The 15473-nt window shown below is 36.3% G+C and overlaps 1 protein-coding gene across 5 annotated transcripts in view; it reads left to right on the top strand.

The window, feature by feature from the left end:
* Nucleotides 1–15473, top strand: part of LOC137250425 (rac guanine nucleotide exchange factor JJ) — a 215473-nt gene that overhangs the window by 37259 nt on the left and 162741 nt on the right. Inside the window, exon 1 of one of the 5 annotated variants that reach the window (XM_067783199.1) lies at nucleotides 1041–1201. The exons of the other annotated variants lie outside the window; for them this stretch is intronic. The gene's annotated coding sequence lies outside the window, so the exon portion shown is untranslated. Of the gene's footprint in view, nucleotides 1–1040; nucleotides 1202–15473 lie in introns of those variants that run through there. 5 annotated transcript variants of the gene reach the window in all.

Genomic DNA, 15473 nt, shown 5'->3' with positions numbered 1-15473 from the left:
CGTACGTCCCCTGTTAATAACACAACTTCGTCCCAACTCAACTTTGGTTGTTATTGGTTGTTGCCATAGATATGACGATTTTTGATGATTTTTGGGCGGCGTCTGACGACTTGGAAAAAAATATATGGCAACGCTGGGTACGATGATATCTATATGTTGCTGCGTCTCGGTGCCAATTGTACCACAAAACGTACATGCCCAGAAATACGCGGTGTATTGGTGCTTTACGGTGACACGAAGATGGGAAGAGCAGCTGTGTTTCAGACAAGGCTACTTGCGATTTCCTGAACTTGAATTAGCAGCAGATTAAAACCACGATTATTTGATGCTTAACCTTCTAGGAGATTTTAGCTGTTGCGTAACAAGCCTGCTTCGCGATGACTGGCGTCAAAAGCGAGCACCAAAGAAGATCAATCAAGTTTTCCTCAAACTGTCTGTTCCGACTTATAGCAGGTATGCACCTCCCTCTGCTTTCAACCATTCCCATAAAAAGCCTAGCCAGCGAAGCCTTTAAGCTTTTATTCATTGCCCTATGTTGATATCTGAGTAATGCTCATACAGCTCATTATCAAACCTTCTTCGATTTACGTCGTCGGCATCAGGACCATAAATCTTCTGGAGAACTTTTCACTCGAATACATCAAAGAAATGAATTCTTCGAATGCGTTGAGAAGATATTTGTTTTCATAAACAATAAGCAAAAGTAAAAATCTCAAATTAAAATAAAAAATAATATTTATGAGTAAACAAAATAAGTGTAAACATCCTTTTTATCTTTAAAAGGTAGACAGCAAAAAAACATTAATTTTTATTTACAGCAAGGCTGCTTCTTCTGGTCCTCTATAATCAGTGATATTACAACAATAGCGTGATGTATACTTACATAAATATGTATGCAGCTGGTCTTGCAACAAAGTGCAATTGTTGCAGTAAAAGCGCATTTAAGATTATAAACAGTAAACTTCATTTTATGGAAAATGATAGTGGAAATACATACAATAACAACAAAATGAACGAACGCCTATCAAGTAATTGTAGGAAACACTTAGAACGGCAACAACAACAGCAAATAATATTACAGCAACAATAACGAAAATAACCAAGAGCGAAAATTGCAAGCGAGTGCAGATAAACATCATAAAACGGATGAACCAGAGTTAAAGCGTAAATACATAGCAAAGGAATTGGTTGCGCGTGCGCGGTCAGTAATTTAAGTTTTTTGTTTTTTGAATTTTCTACCACTTTGTATCTGTGCCGCTTTGTTGTTGCTAGATTTTATGAAAGTTTATTTTCATTATAATCCAAAAGTGGCCATTGTATAGAAATTCGTGCACGATTCTACTTTAACATGGTTTATTTCAACAGCAACAGCAACAACAACAGTTACATTCATAGTTGCTTGGCAAAGGGTAACAATAATTTTCAAAAATATTTGTATTGCTCAGAAATATTTTCCTTTTTCATTGCTCTTGACTTCCTTTGTATTTGTCGCTCTCATGTTTATCCGCAAATCTCAGAAATCGTGCAATCGTTTTTTGAGTCACTTCCCTTGGAGTTCGAGTCGTAAAACTTGGAACATAGTGCGAAACGCGATGACCATGTAACATGAGATATAAAATTCTTCTAGCTGTCGTAAGGAGTGAGATATTTAGAGATCTTTAGAAAATCTCTACCAGTATAGGAGGAATTTTATCGATCGATCTTTAAATTCTCGTCGGAACTCAAAACTTTACGCCTAGTTTATGGTACAAATACAATTCAATTCAAAATTTTAGCTAGGTGGCACACGGGAAAGGAACTCAAAACTTTACGCCTAGTTTATGCTACAAATACAATTCAATTCAAAATTTTAGCTAGGTGGCATACGGGTCGAGATAATTGGAAAATTTATACGTGATTCAAAATTATGGGATCGATTGAGTCTCAAATGTCATTCAGAGGCCAATAAGAGTGCAATGCCTATTACAAAATGTTCTGCTAGGTGGCGCCCGAGTCGGGAATTTTCGCGATTAATGCCTTGGAGATTTCCCTGTGAGTTACAAACTTGATCCCTCTCACTTCGTTCATAGACCGAAATAATGCAAAAAAAGAACAATAATAATTGGCGCGACTTACCTCTGAGGAAATTCAGGCCAAGCTTCTTCAACTTAAAAATGGTTCGGAAAACTATTCAATTAAGATGATAACAGGCTTCCCTAGAGAGTGTACGGATATATGTAGATATTCAAGAAAATCCTACGGAGAGGATGTGACCTTTCTCTAAAGAGTAATTTTCGAGAGACTTTCCATTGAGATACGAACTTGATACCTGATACGTAGTTGAGAACCCGTTGACAATGCATTAATAAAGGGAAACAATTCCGATAAACTCAAAAACAAAAAAACTTAAAACTTGAAACTTCACACATAGTTCAGAGCTCCGCGGAAATGCAACAAATATTGAAAAAGAGGCGGGAGCACGTAGTACTCCTAAAGTTCAATGTGTAAAAATACAGCTGTACGTTCAGAAAATTTATATTTGTGTAATATCAAAGCTCGCCCAGGTGTTGAAGTTAAATCAAAACGCAGGAAACTTACGCGAAATAAATAATTTTGGGGTATTGGTTGGAATAACTTTGTGAGCTTCCTATAGGTACCAACCGATACCGATAAGTCATTGTGTTATTATAGGCCTAACACTTATAGCGAATTTTTATCTTCGAAATATAAATTGGTAGCACATTGATAATCCTTGTTATTGATAGCAAATTATAACCCTTTGATAGAATATTGATAACTCGTCTATATCTCGTCGATAACTCACCTAGAATATACCGAAATTGATAATATGCATGCCCATAACACGTCGATAGGAAACCGATAACTAATCGGTAAAAAATTTATAACACGACCGTACTTTCCTTGCCTTAATTTGTTCTGTTGTTGTTATAGCAATATATTCACCCCATCCAATAGATGCCATCACGCACAAATTGTCTTCAATATCCTCTAACGGGAGTTCAAAGAAAATCTTAGTTCAACAGGGTTGGTCAAAACATATATAGGTATTAGAGACGTTGGTTTTACATTGCAATTGGGTATGCCAGGGTTGATTCTGGTTTAGTAAGTGTTTGACCTATTACAATTTCCATATCGAAGTTTTGCCCAAGCGATGCGCGTCTTACTGAAGAGATCGCTTTCCTCAACGGGACTCTCCGGGAAATTATCGGCATAAACCTGTGGTAACTCATCGTGGATGTGCCGACTAATCAAGATAAAACGGCTGAGTTCTTATGCACCGGATTTCTTCATAGTGCTTACGGAGATGACTCCTTAAGTCCCTTACGCTTATATTCTCAATTCCATCTTACCATGAGCAACGAAGTTTACACGCCAAAAATATCGATATGCCAAGACTTGAAATTTGAGAACGGACATATGTACCGCAAAAGGTTACGCCAGGTGGCGCACAGTTAGAGATATTTACAAAACTCATAAATTATGAAAATTTTCATTGAGCTACAGACTTGAAACGTGGAACAAGGCAAAGGTAGAGCGTGACTTTTATACTTTTAATAACTTTTAAATGGACTTAGAGAAAAAAATTACCGAGGTTCGGTGATTGCGTTCTGCCTTTATGATTTTGTTTCTTATTGCCTGCCTACAGTGGCTCTTTTTTAAATTTCAAAATCAAAATTCATCAACATTATGTCATGTCTGTGTTTAGAGATAGCTTTTCCGCTACGTTTTGATTCTTTTATACAAAGGCAAGATTGAATATTTTTTATCTACTTTTTATTTCATTACAATTTGGCGTAAGTCATATATTTTTTTCGAAAAGTTTACTTGGATATTAATAATATTATTAAAGAACCAGATGAAGGAAGTAGCGCATTACTCAGCTTTACGGATCAGTTTGTTTGCCCAGCAAATGGTACAACACCCGTAGCATGATAATCATCCAAAAAAAGGGGAAAAGCACAATAGAAAGAATCACAAGAGTAAATAATCACAATAATTATGGATAGCAAACGCGCTTTGCAAAGCCTTAATGCTCGAAATTTAAGCGTGCGCTGCTCCAACATAGCTGACCCAAGTTTGTGAATGTGTTTCTATTGTAAGTGTGTAATGGCCGCATCACAATGCAATATCTCATGTTCATGAAGTTTGATGCAAAAGCGTGCATCGTTGAAATCACGCAAGATGTTGCATTTGTAAATATAAACAAAACATCAAACTCAGCAGTTGACATTTTTTACGGCTTGGCCATTCACATACAGACCAATTCTAAATATTCGCGCGGAATTTTGTTCTCGCGGATTTTTTTATTCCCGCGGAAAAATTCCTCCAATTCTTTTCTCCTAGGGAGAAGAATAATTGGGGAATAGGAATTTCGAATTTTCGAAGTCAGCTGTTTTGTCAATTGAAATTTCGTTGCTCATTTCTTATTTTGTTTAAAAAAATGAAAACTTTTATTATTTTTGCGAATTTGTTTGAAATTAAGAAATAAGGTATAAACAATGCACATTATTGCATTTCATGTGGTATTCACTGAAATGAGTAATGAATTTGTGCCACAGCAACATCAACAGAGGAGCATAAGAAGAAGAAGACGGCGGGATAACACAAATCACCCGGATTTGGCTGTTTCATTCTGCAAAGCCATTTTCTGGCGGCCAAGTCGAGTTTAGCTCTTCCGTTGCTTATGATATACTTTTCGACTTAAAATAAATAATATTGTGGTTGTTGTTGTTATTGTTATTGTTTTAACAGTGAGAATATTGTGGTAGAATGTAAATGGGGTATTCCATCCCATTTCGACCAATTTTGAACCCGACCCCTTTAGAATTGGCTGAAAGTTTTTCTTCTTTTTCTAGCTTACGAAAGACGTTTTTCAGAATTTTTTCAAATTTTTTCATCCAACTCAAAAAAGTTATGAATTTAAAAAAAAACACCGTTTTTGTTTTCAAAATGCTATAACTTTTTCAAAAATTGACCGTTTGGGATCTTTTTTTTTAACATTTTTTTAAATGTACTTTTCGGAAAACATACTAAAAAATTTTTAAAGTTTTTTTTTTGTAATTTTTCAGTTTTTCCAGATTTTTTGAATTTCGCCATTTTTCTTACTCATAAAAAACTTCAATCAATTCTGCAATCATCCCCACTCATCCCGGAGTGGGCCGATTTTTTTTTTTTTTAATTGAAAAAAAAAACTTTAAAAATTTGTTTGTATTTTTTCCGAAAAGTACATTTAAAAACAAATTAAAAAAAAAAAGATCCCAAACGGTCAATTTTTGAAAAAGTTATAGAATTTTGAACTTATTTTGAGTTGGACACCGTTTTTGTTTTTAAAATGCTATAACTTTTTCAAAAATTGACCGTTTGGGATCTTTTTTTTTAAAATTTGGTTTTAAGTGTACTTTTCGGAAAAAATACAAAAAAATGTTTAAAGTTTTTTTTTCAATTAAAAAAAAAAAAAAAAATCGGCCCACTCCGGGATTAGTGGGGATGATTGCAGAATTGATTGAATTTTTTTATGAGAAAAAAGAATGGCGAAATTCAAAAAATCTCTAAAAACTGAAAAATTACAAAAAAAAAAAACTTTAAAATTTTTTTTGTATTTTATCCGAAAAGTACATTTAAAAACAAATTTAAAAAAAAAAGATCCCAAACGGTCAATTTTTGAAAAAGTTATAGCATTTTGAAAACAAAAACGGTGTTTTTTTTTTAAATTCATAACTTTTTTTGAGTTGGATGAAAAAATTTGAAAAAATTCTGAAAAACGTCTTTCGTAAGCTAGAAAAAGAAGACAAAATTTCAGCCAATTCTAAAGGGGTCGAGTTCAAAATTGGTCGAAATGGGATGGAATACCCCAAATACATATTTTAGCACAAATTTGTACAAATAAGTGTTCTTTCTTAAAAGAACCAATTTCCTTTAACAATTTTGATGCATTGCCTTTAATTTAACTATAATTTGATGATTTTGATTGAGCTTAATTTAACTAGTGAAAAAACTCCTATGAAATGGCAGAGAAATCTCCCTCTCCCTCACATTCATAATACCTACTTTTCTCCCATAACCGGTTTCCGTTTTTTCGAACATTGTTCAGAATAGGAGGAAAGGGAAAAGTGAAAAAACTCACATGGAATTTTTATTTAGAATACGAGGAATGGGAAAAGGGAAAAAACTCGCGCGGTATTTTCGTTTAGAATTGGGCTGATAAAAAAATTTCCGAAGTTATAAACACTATCAAATTTCTTAAAATGCAATTTTTAATTGTGATAAATGTTATAAAAGTACCAACGAGTGCGAAAAATAGTTACACTTGCAAAGTCTAAAAGCACTCATAGCCAAAACACTTGCCCAATTCTTCTTCTTATGCTTTGCTTGCAACAGAAGATGGAAGTTTTTCACGTCAGATGGCACTGGTGATGCGCCATTTGTCCATGCAAATACAACCAGTCTACTCAGCTGTAAGCGAAAGATGCTGCATCAAAAACCTTATGTGACGGGGCTTTAAGTGAACATCTATGTTTGGAATTATGGACTGCCCACCAAAACCCCAATATCGAAAATCGTTGGCGCGGTTACTTATTAGACACGCGATAAAGAGCATACGATATTAAGTTTAATGAGTTTTAATATTTTTTGTTTTGTTGCTGCTTCCTCGTTATGAGTTTATTTCTTTGTATTTTTAATTTTATTTATTGATTTTATTTGTTTTGTGCCAATGCGTAGGCGTTATTTGAATGCATGAAGATTTTGCATTGCCGATAGCAATATATGGTGCTTCAAAGCCTTTTATTTGATTACGCTACTAAATTGGTTTTCGATTATTAATTGATGGTAAAAAACTACCACAGTGGCATACACTCAGAGAAAAGGAAAGCACGTACTTAAACATTAGTAGTATTCGATAGCGTTTATTTATTTGTTTAAGTGAGCATTAATGTTTCTCAGTTAAAGCCCCGTCACACAAGCAGTTTTTAATATTACTTACTTACTTAATAGGCGTTTAACCGTTTAAAAGAGTTTTCATATATGTAGATGCGTTTAACTCAATCGCATGCATTATGAGTAGATTGTACGTATTTCTATCGAGAACGGTAGATTTAGCGACACTGGCACCATCTGACAAGGTAAAGTATCCAACTTGCAACCTTTGTTGCAAGAAAAGCATAAGAAGAACTAAGGGTGCTGGCACCCCTTGAAGTGAAATTATTTTTCCCACTCGTTGGTAACTTTTCTAACATTTTTCGTAATTAAAATCTTCAATATAATAAATGAATACGACAAGAAATAGTCATGCTGGCAAATATTTTTGCTATAAAGTGAGGATGTTTATAACAGTGCTTCGCTAAATTTTGTATGTGAATGGGCAAGGCGAAATAAACTGCAAATGCCAAGTCTGAAGTATCTTCATATTTATAAACCCAACATCTTGCTTGATTCCGGCGACCTTACTGTTGTGCCGTGCTTAAAGCCCAATGACCGATACAAACCGCCTTAAATGTTTGGTTGTCTGCTCTAGACCTACTCAAAATCTCCTTGTCCTTGTTTCATTCACTTCACTTTTGCATTCACGTAAAAAAATCAAATTTTCTCCTTTTAGCGCGGCATATACAAAGGAATTTTTTAATTTTCTTCTTGTAAGCCAAACTTCAAAATTTATAAGATTGCTTTCGAGATTAGTGCTGTAACCTTAAATTTAATACAAATAAAACAACTTCAACTTTGGCGTACTAGAGGAAAATAAAAAAAATTTCTTGAGCGTTTTCTTACGATGTGGATACCGCGCTTTTGGCTATAACCACTTAGCCTTAGACAGCCATTATGTCATTACACAGCCATCTTGCTGAACAACGATTTACAGGCATAGAAAGCAATCCAGTTAATTAATAGCGCCAGGTGCTTCGGACTATCTGATAAGGTTGATTGCTGGCCTTAGCTTTGGTAAATCAAAGCCACCTGTACTTTTTCGTAGAGAGTATCAAATCTGCCTTCCCTTATTTGCTAGCAAATTCCATTCGGAATTTCTGGGTTTAGAGGGGGCTTGCACGCTCCTGGCGGTTGAAAAGCGGGAGGGGGCAATGAGAAAGACGAACTTACAAGGGCAGGGGCACTGCGGGCTGCTACGAAGGGACATTGCTGGATACTGTTACGATAGTAGGAGAATAGAGGAGTTACTAAATAGGTCAAGGAAATAAATCTTTAGGATCACTACTACAATAATGGGATACTGGCCGCTTGGTCTGCATGCTGAGAGAACGGGGATCCCTTTTAGCAGCATTTGCAGGAGCTGCGGCGAGGAGGCCGGCAAAGAAACAGTCGCTTACCACCTATTTAAATACCCGGCTCTAGCGCACACTAGGTTTCTAACTATGGGCAGTTATATGCTGCCGGAACCTTACAAAGTAGCTAAATACTCTCTAAACGATATCAGCGAGATAGGGCAAAGATAAAAATCCCTTATTGGTTCTTCCCCTTGCCTTGCCGCGAGCAGATTCTATCGAGGCAGAATTCATGTTGTCATGTTGCTGTAGGCGTCTTCCACGACAACAAATGCGCATATAGTTAATTGTTTCATTGTTCATGTAGCGCAGACTCTGTAGGTTTTCCCCTCAAATACACATGTTATGCCATAGAAAGAGGGAACTCATCATTATGTATATATCGTAATATCTTCAGTGTTTTTAATACGAGCGACGTGAGACTTATTGGCTTGAAATCCTTGCTCAGCTCAAGTCTCCTCTTGATCGCTTTTGGATTGAAAACCATTCTTATTCTTCTCCAGTTTCAATAATATTCAGAAGGAAAAGTATTCAAAACACTTCCAATCGTTTAATTTCATTCCGGCAAAATTGGCCCGAACCCTTTTTCCCCGCTACGAAGTTATTTAGTTACATATAGACCAGCAAGTTGGAGGGCTTAGTTGATGCCTTATTTTACAAGTTGACTTTAGCTATTATAAACCCATTAGTTAAAGCAAGAGGATTAAACGAACGCCAGAGATAGGCACATAAATATTGTCTGACCTAAAAAACATTTTGAAGATTATTTAAATAAAAAAAGATTTGATAAAGTGGAATGACAATGATATTTATTGACTTCATGGAATGTAAACGACATCAAAACCCTGGAGGCGACAAAGATATGCTAATGAGCACCTAATCAAATATTTGTATGGGTTTTCCATATTTATTATAATTTATTTGTAGTTGCGATATTCTTTTGTTATACAACTGTCAAATCACTTAAATAAATACTTGGTGCCATAACCTCCGAAGAGATTGAGGCCGAGTTTCTCTTTGTGTTGTGCTCCTTTTAATTTTTCCTACAAATTGGCGGGACGGGACCAACATGTTTTATGCCGACTCCGAACGGCATCTCCAAAACAGATGAATTTTCACTGGGAAGCTTTCCATGGGGAAAATGCAATCGGAGTGTTTGAAAAATACTGTTTTAAATTTTCGATCTTGCTTTTCCCCGGGGTTTAAACCCAGGACTTTCGATGTGGTAGGGGAAGCACGCCACCAACACGCTGGCCAACAAATCAATTAAAAATTTACATAATATTGCCGCCACCATGTTTTTAAGCAACTTGTTGTCCCATTAAGTCACATGAAAAAAAATGTATCTCAACGCTTAAGAAAACAGAAGCTGCATAGAAAGGAAAAAGAAATTAAAGCTCAATATAAAAACAACAAAAAAAAAATGGTATTTTTAACAAATAAATTATCTAACAAAAATGACCATAAACTTTATTTTTGGGCGGAGCAAAAATAGCTTTTTGAACCTTAAAGTTCATTCGCACTCAAACATTTATATATTTTAATTAATGACTTTGCAATACTTTTTTTCTGTCGATTGAGTTTTCGTGAGTAATTAGCGACTAGCTTTTTCTAATCATTCTCTATTGCTAATTTTACTTAGCTATATTTTGAACAAATTTTCATCGATAGCATTTATCTGTGATCATATCCATAGCTACCTTGAAAATTTTATAATGATCGGTTTCGAACTTTAGACTGCTGTCAAAGATAGACATACACTTCTTACTCGTAGTCGAAGCCATTTGTTAAATTGCAATTTTAAGCTGTGGAAAATGTTAGAAAAGTTTATGAGGTGGAGGTCCCACTTCCCCCACCTAAATAAATACACAGTAAATTTGTGTTTTTATTTCGAACACACAAACACACGCGGCTCTCAGGCTAAAATATCCACAACCTTGAATCCAGGAGAGAGAGAGAGAGAGAGATGTTCACTAGGTAGTGTCGCTGACAATATAGTGTAATCCAAGAACGACGGCTCTCCACAGAGAGAGGGAGATAGAGTGCTAGCTAAGCGGTGGCTGAGATGGTGAAAACGACGGTGGCTCTCGCTAAGGGGTGCTAACGGCGGTAGTAATGACGGCGGTAGTTAGGATCACGCCCGAAGAGAGTACTGAGTGACGGTGGCTCTCACCAAATAGCTATGACGACGGTGGTGGCTAGACTTCGGGATGGGATGTCCGAGGATCGGGATCGTGGTGATGTTGTACCTACGGCGAAGTGTGTCTATTAGTACGAGGCTAGTTTAACTAACTACAATATATTGGCTAGGGTAGTAGGGGAGTTTGTCCCGCCGCAGGCGTTGGGACATGTTCCCCTCTTACCACAGCCGTATATACGTGCATTACCCTTCCTCTGAGTAATAGCGGGTGAGCCCCGTCCGGGGGGGGGGGAGTACCATCGGCAGAACCGACCTTGTAACTTTACCCCCCTCGACCCAAAGGGAGTCCCTGGAATATGGGTAAGACTGCCCAATAGGCCTGGGGGGAATTACCATCGGCAGAACCGACCTTGTAACTTTACCCCCCGTCGACCCAAAGGGAGCCTCTACAATGTATTTATATTGGCTCGGGCAGTCTGCCAGGGTAGTGGGGAAATCTGCCCCGCCACTGGCGTTGGGACGGGTTTCCTTCCTACCCGAGAAGGCTGCTCGTGCGTTACCTTTCCGATGAGTAATAAGGGGTGTAAATCCCGTCTTACTCACCGGAAATGTGGGTAAACCTGCGGGGTGTCCGATAAGCAGGGGGGCGTACCATCTGTGGAACCGACATTGTAACGCACCCTCCTAACCCAAAGGCCACCCCTTGTCGGCCGCCATTGACGCACTTCACTTACCTACGGCGATGTGTGCCTGGTGTATTCCGGCCAATCATTTTATTCATAGGTAACTATGAACACGTTGGGAATTATGCTCGCATTGTCGCGCACAGCACGCCACGAATGAAAATTCCCAAGCATTGTGCGGTCACCATCGCTGGCTTGCTTTGTGCTTGAGCGATGGTTGTTGGGCCGGTATGTATGTATATATGAATGCCGGTACATACACTACTAGGGGTGGGCAGTAAATGGAAAATATGATGTTAGGGGTGGGCGCTAAACAGGAAATAGATATTGTGGCGTAGCATTTGCTACGTTACAAGTTCCAACGAGTGGGAAAAATAATTTCACTTGCAAAGTGTGAAAGCACCATTAGCCAAAGCAAATGTCAAATTCTTCTTCTTATGGTTTGCTTGCAACAAATGTTGGAAGTTGGCTACTTTTTCATGTCAGATGGCGCCAGTGTTGCTGGATCTGCCGTGCTCCATGAAAATACGAGTAATCCACTCATTTTGCATAATACTGCGTTAAACGCATCTGCATGAAAAACCGCTTATGTGACGGGCTTTAAAGAATACTTAAGAGTTTGCTAGTACTCCAAAACCTATCCTCATTTATATAAACATAATTTTCAACTGAGTTAAAGTAATATTTGTGTGAAATCATACGTTTTGTTATAAAACGTACTTTTTTGGAATGTTCCATTAACAAACGCCACATTTTGCGTGATTGTGGCGATGTTACTGTCATGCATAAAATTGCGTTGAACGCATCTAAATAAAAACTTCATTGTGGCTCGTTCATAGCTTAATTGCCCCATAATGACTTGTTGTGGAACTAGTTCCTATTTGGTGCTGTCATAAGTAAATGATGTCCATGCCGGGTGTGTATGAACAAATGTTTAAAATAACGACTTCAAGCAAAATTAATAGGCACCGTTTTAGGGTTATTTAAAATGAGTTAGGCACTACGAGCCAATAAGTGTGGGCGAACAAGGTAATTCGAACGAGCGAACTAAATCTTGACTTAAATACAGTAGCAGTGGTATATACATACATATTCATGTATATATTTCTACTGACGTCCAACTATGTATAAATGTGGAGTTTTGAAGATTTATGACTTGCGTAACACAGTGGTAGCACAGGCAGTCCAAAAAAAATTTTTGGAAGCTCGACTTAAAATTTATTCGTCCGCTGTATATGTATGTATCTAGAGTTATTTATTACGGTTGCCACTTTGGTCCATTTGGACTAAAAATGGTCCCTTCCAACCCCATTTGGTTTACTGGTCCCTTTTTTTTAAATTTTGGTCCTTTTTAGGCATTAGCTATGTTTTTGGTACTGTTCTTTCTTTTTCACTGAGGCGAAAATTCAAAATACTACTACTCACAAAATTTACCACATATTCGTTAACCCACACATAATTTTCAAATTACTTCAATAGAACTTTTACCACAAAAATTGCGCAGTCAATAAAATGTAGCTGAACAATGATATTTCACTTGGGAAATAATTAGGCGAGGCATTATAAAGAGACGTTTTGGATCTTTGGGCAAACACATTGTTATAAATTTTTTAAGAAACAACGGACTTATTAAATAAAAAGTCTTGTTTCAGTGGCTAAATATTCGATCGGTTATCAAACACCTTTCGTGATAGATTTTTGTCGCTAGTCCAGCTAAAGGACTATATTTCAAATTTACGTGTGTCTTTGAGAAATATGACAATGAACTGAAAACTAAGTAAATGAATGAAACTAAGTTGTTTTATATTAAGTGTACTTGACACTCTTTTAATTTATGTTTAAATATACCAAGAGATATTGAGAGTTTGTAAAGGACAACGTGCCAAACAAAAAGTAACAAGCCCAAAAAAAAGTAACACCTTTTGAAAGCGTTAGTTCACATTTGGAACGTTGATATTTATATCTTTCTCACCCAGCTCAAAGGAGCTCGATGAAGAAATTCAAGAAATACTTTTACTGGAAGTAAGAAAGAAATACTTTTTGAAAGCAATAACTTTATAAATCTTAAACGAATTGCGATTTAAAAATATATTTTTATATTCAGCTTTTGAAGTAAATGCAAAAGAGATTTGATTTCGGAAGAAATGTTTGATGTAAAATTATTCCCGTAGGTGCGTGCAGAGCCCCATAAATTTCAATGACAACATTGTTAACTAGTTTCTCGTACCTAATTACATATAAACCCGTTCCGTTATTGAACAGTGTCTAAGCTTTGGGCAATTGAGGGCGAGCAGTTTAATAAGAGTTATAAATGAGTAATTTTATGTGCTTGTAAGCGTATGAGTCGTGGCACAGTGGCTGACGTACCCGACCAAACGCCCGGGGTTTTAAAACGCTTGATTTTTAATCTGAGGCCTCGGGTTAGAGTTAAAAACTCAAAATTAATGAAGCTAGGCTCCATTACGAAGTTTAATAACAGAGTTGCTTAGTTTTATTTACGATTTACTGAGTTTGCCACAACGTGATCTTTATAACCATTCCTTACTAAAACCTTACTGCGCTATACATTTTATTTCATTACAATCAAGCAAAACTACGTTTAAACGTTTGTTTGGTGAAAGACATAGACATATCCTAGAAATGTGAAAATGTTTTTCCTAAATAATGTAGTATTTGTATTTTTCCAATATTTCTTTTCTATTTATTGAAGTATTACACTGAACTGATGATATCTATTCTGTAGGTGACGCTTGACAACCCGCTGCTCATGAAAAACAAATTTTTTTTTTTTTTTAAATTATAAATATGACATATTTCACAATTTCAAAAACAAAAAAAAAAAAACACAAAATAGAAAAGAATTAGCCTGGTTTTATTGTGCCACTTGAGGGCAGTGCGCTGTCATAACGTCCATGAAAAAAAGGGTGCACATTATTTTTTTTGTGCTTGAATTAATTATTTGTGTTTGAATGAAAGCCAAGTGCATTCTTTTCGCTATGTTTATTAAAATTTTATATATGCATTTTGACCCCAAATGAAAACATGGTGTGACAACCATGTTATTTATATATGTATTTGCGAAACTATTTACATTAAATTTTGTAACCAATTCATAAGCACAGTTCAATTTTTTTTACTATCTAAAATCTTCATAAGTTAAATTTATATTAAACAACTTAGATATGCTCATATGTCACCTGGAATCATCAAACCACCCTATTGTGCGAAAACGCCCTTTTTCATTTTTTTAAGCGATTCTTATAGGAAATTTAACGCGCTTTCCAATGGAACAATAATAGTTTAATAGTTTTTTCACAAATCGCATTTAAAGTACAAGCTGCCCTCTACACGATTATTCAAATCTTTAATCGCGTTTTTCTCGAAAATTTGTTTTCGCAAAATAGAGTCGTTTGACGATTTCAGGTCACATATATTGATTGACCAGTTTCGCTGTTTTTTGGGACATTTCCGCCTTCGTATTACGTTTTGTGTCTACACGAGTATTTATTGCTTAACGAAGGTAAAAAATATTTTGATTTGAATTTAATCCAAATATTGCAAATGTCGAAATGCAACGTGGGCGGTCACTGTCAGTTCAATATGCAGTTCAATATTATTATCTGCACATATTTATTTTGAGAAGAGGAGCAAATGTACTAGTAAAAAACGAACATCAAAAAGGTAAATAATACTAAGAGGCTAAAAGAAATCGGGTGAGCCAAGTTCTTACTTATGATATTAAGAATGTTAATGATTTCAAAAGAATTTGCCTATTTAGCAAATACTATGTATGTTTGTATGAACACATGCGTATATATATACATACATGTTTGGTTGAAACTTTCTTCGATAAAAAAATTAAAATTTTGAGAGTTGACCTTATTATGTTAAATGTCAACGTATTTGCTCACTATCATCTCAGCATTTATAGACAAAAAACTCCCTCAAAAAGCTTCAAATTAAGAGTGTGAAGGAAATTCCTGAGAACATCTGAACTCAAAAATAAGTTTCGCAACATCTATATTGCACTCACGACACATTGCACCCCCCCCCCCCCCCCCCCCCCCACCGTATTTCCTTATTCGCTTAAACCTGAACTCCCCTGAACTTATTTCTCTATAGCATAGCCAACAACCACTATGCTAAATAACCACACGCTACCAACGACTGATAGCAAACCAATGGTGTGTTCCGCCAACACAAGAAAATCACAATAATGGTGTATTGGTTTCTCAACCAGTTTGCGGCACCACCCATATAAACAGCGAATTTGCATTTTTGCAATTCAGTCCTCGCAGGTGAGCCAGCGGGAGTGGATGTCTTTTTAAAGACATACTTTTCCCTCCTGCTAGCTAGCTGAGTGGAAGGGGCGCCGTC

Source organism: Eurosta solidaginis, chromosome 4, assembly GCF_040869045.1.
Source record: "Eurosta solidaginis isolate ZX-2024a chromosome 4, ASM4086904v1, whole genome shotgun sequence".
Lineage (NCBI taxonomy): Eukaryota > Metazoa > Arthropoda > Insecta > Diptera > Tephritidae > Eurosta > Eurosta solidaginis.
This window is presented reverse-complemented; position numbering and strand designations above follow the sequence as displayed.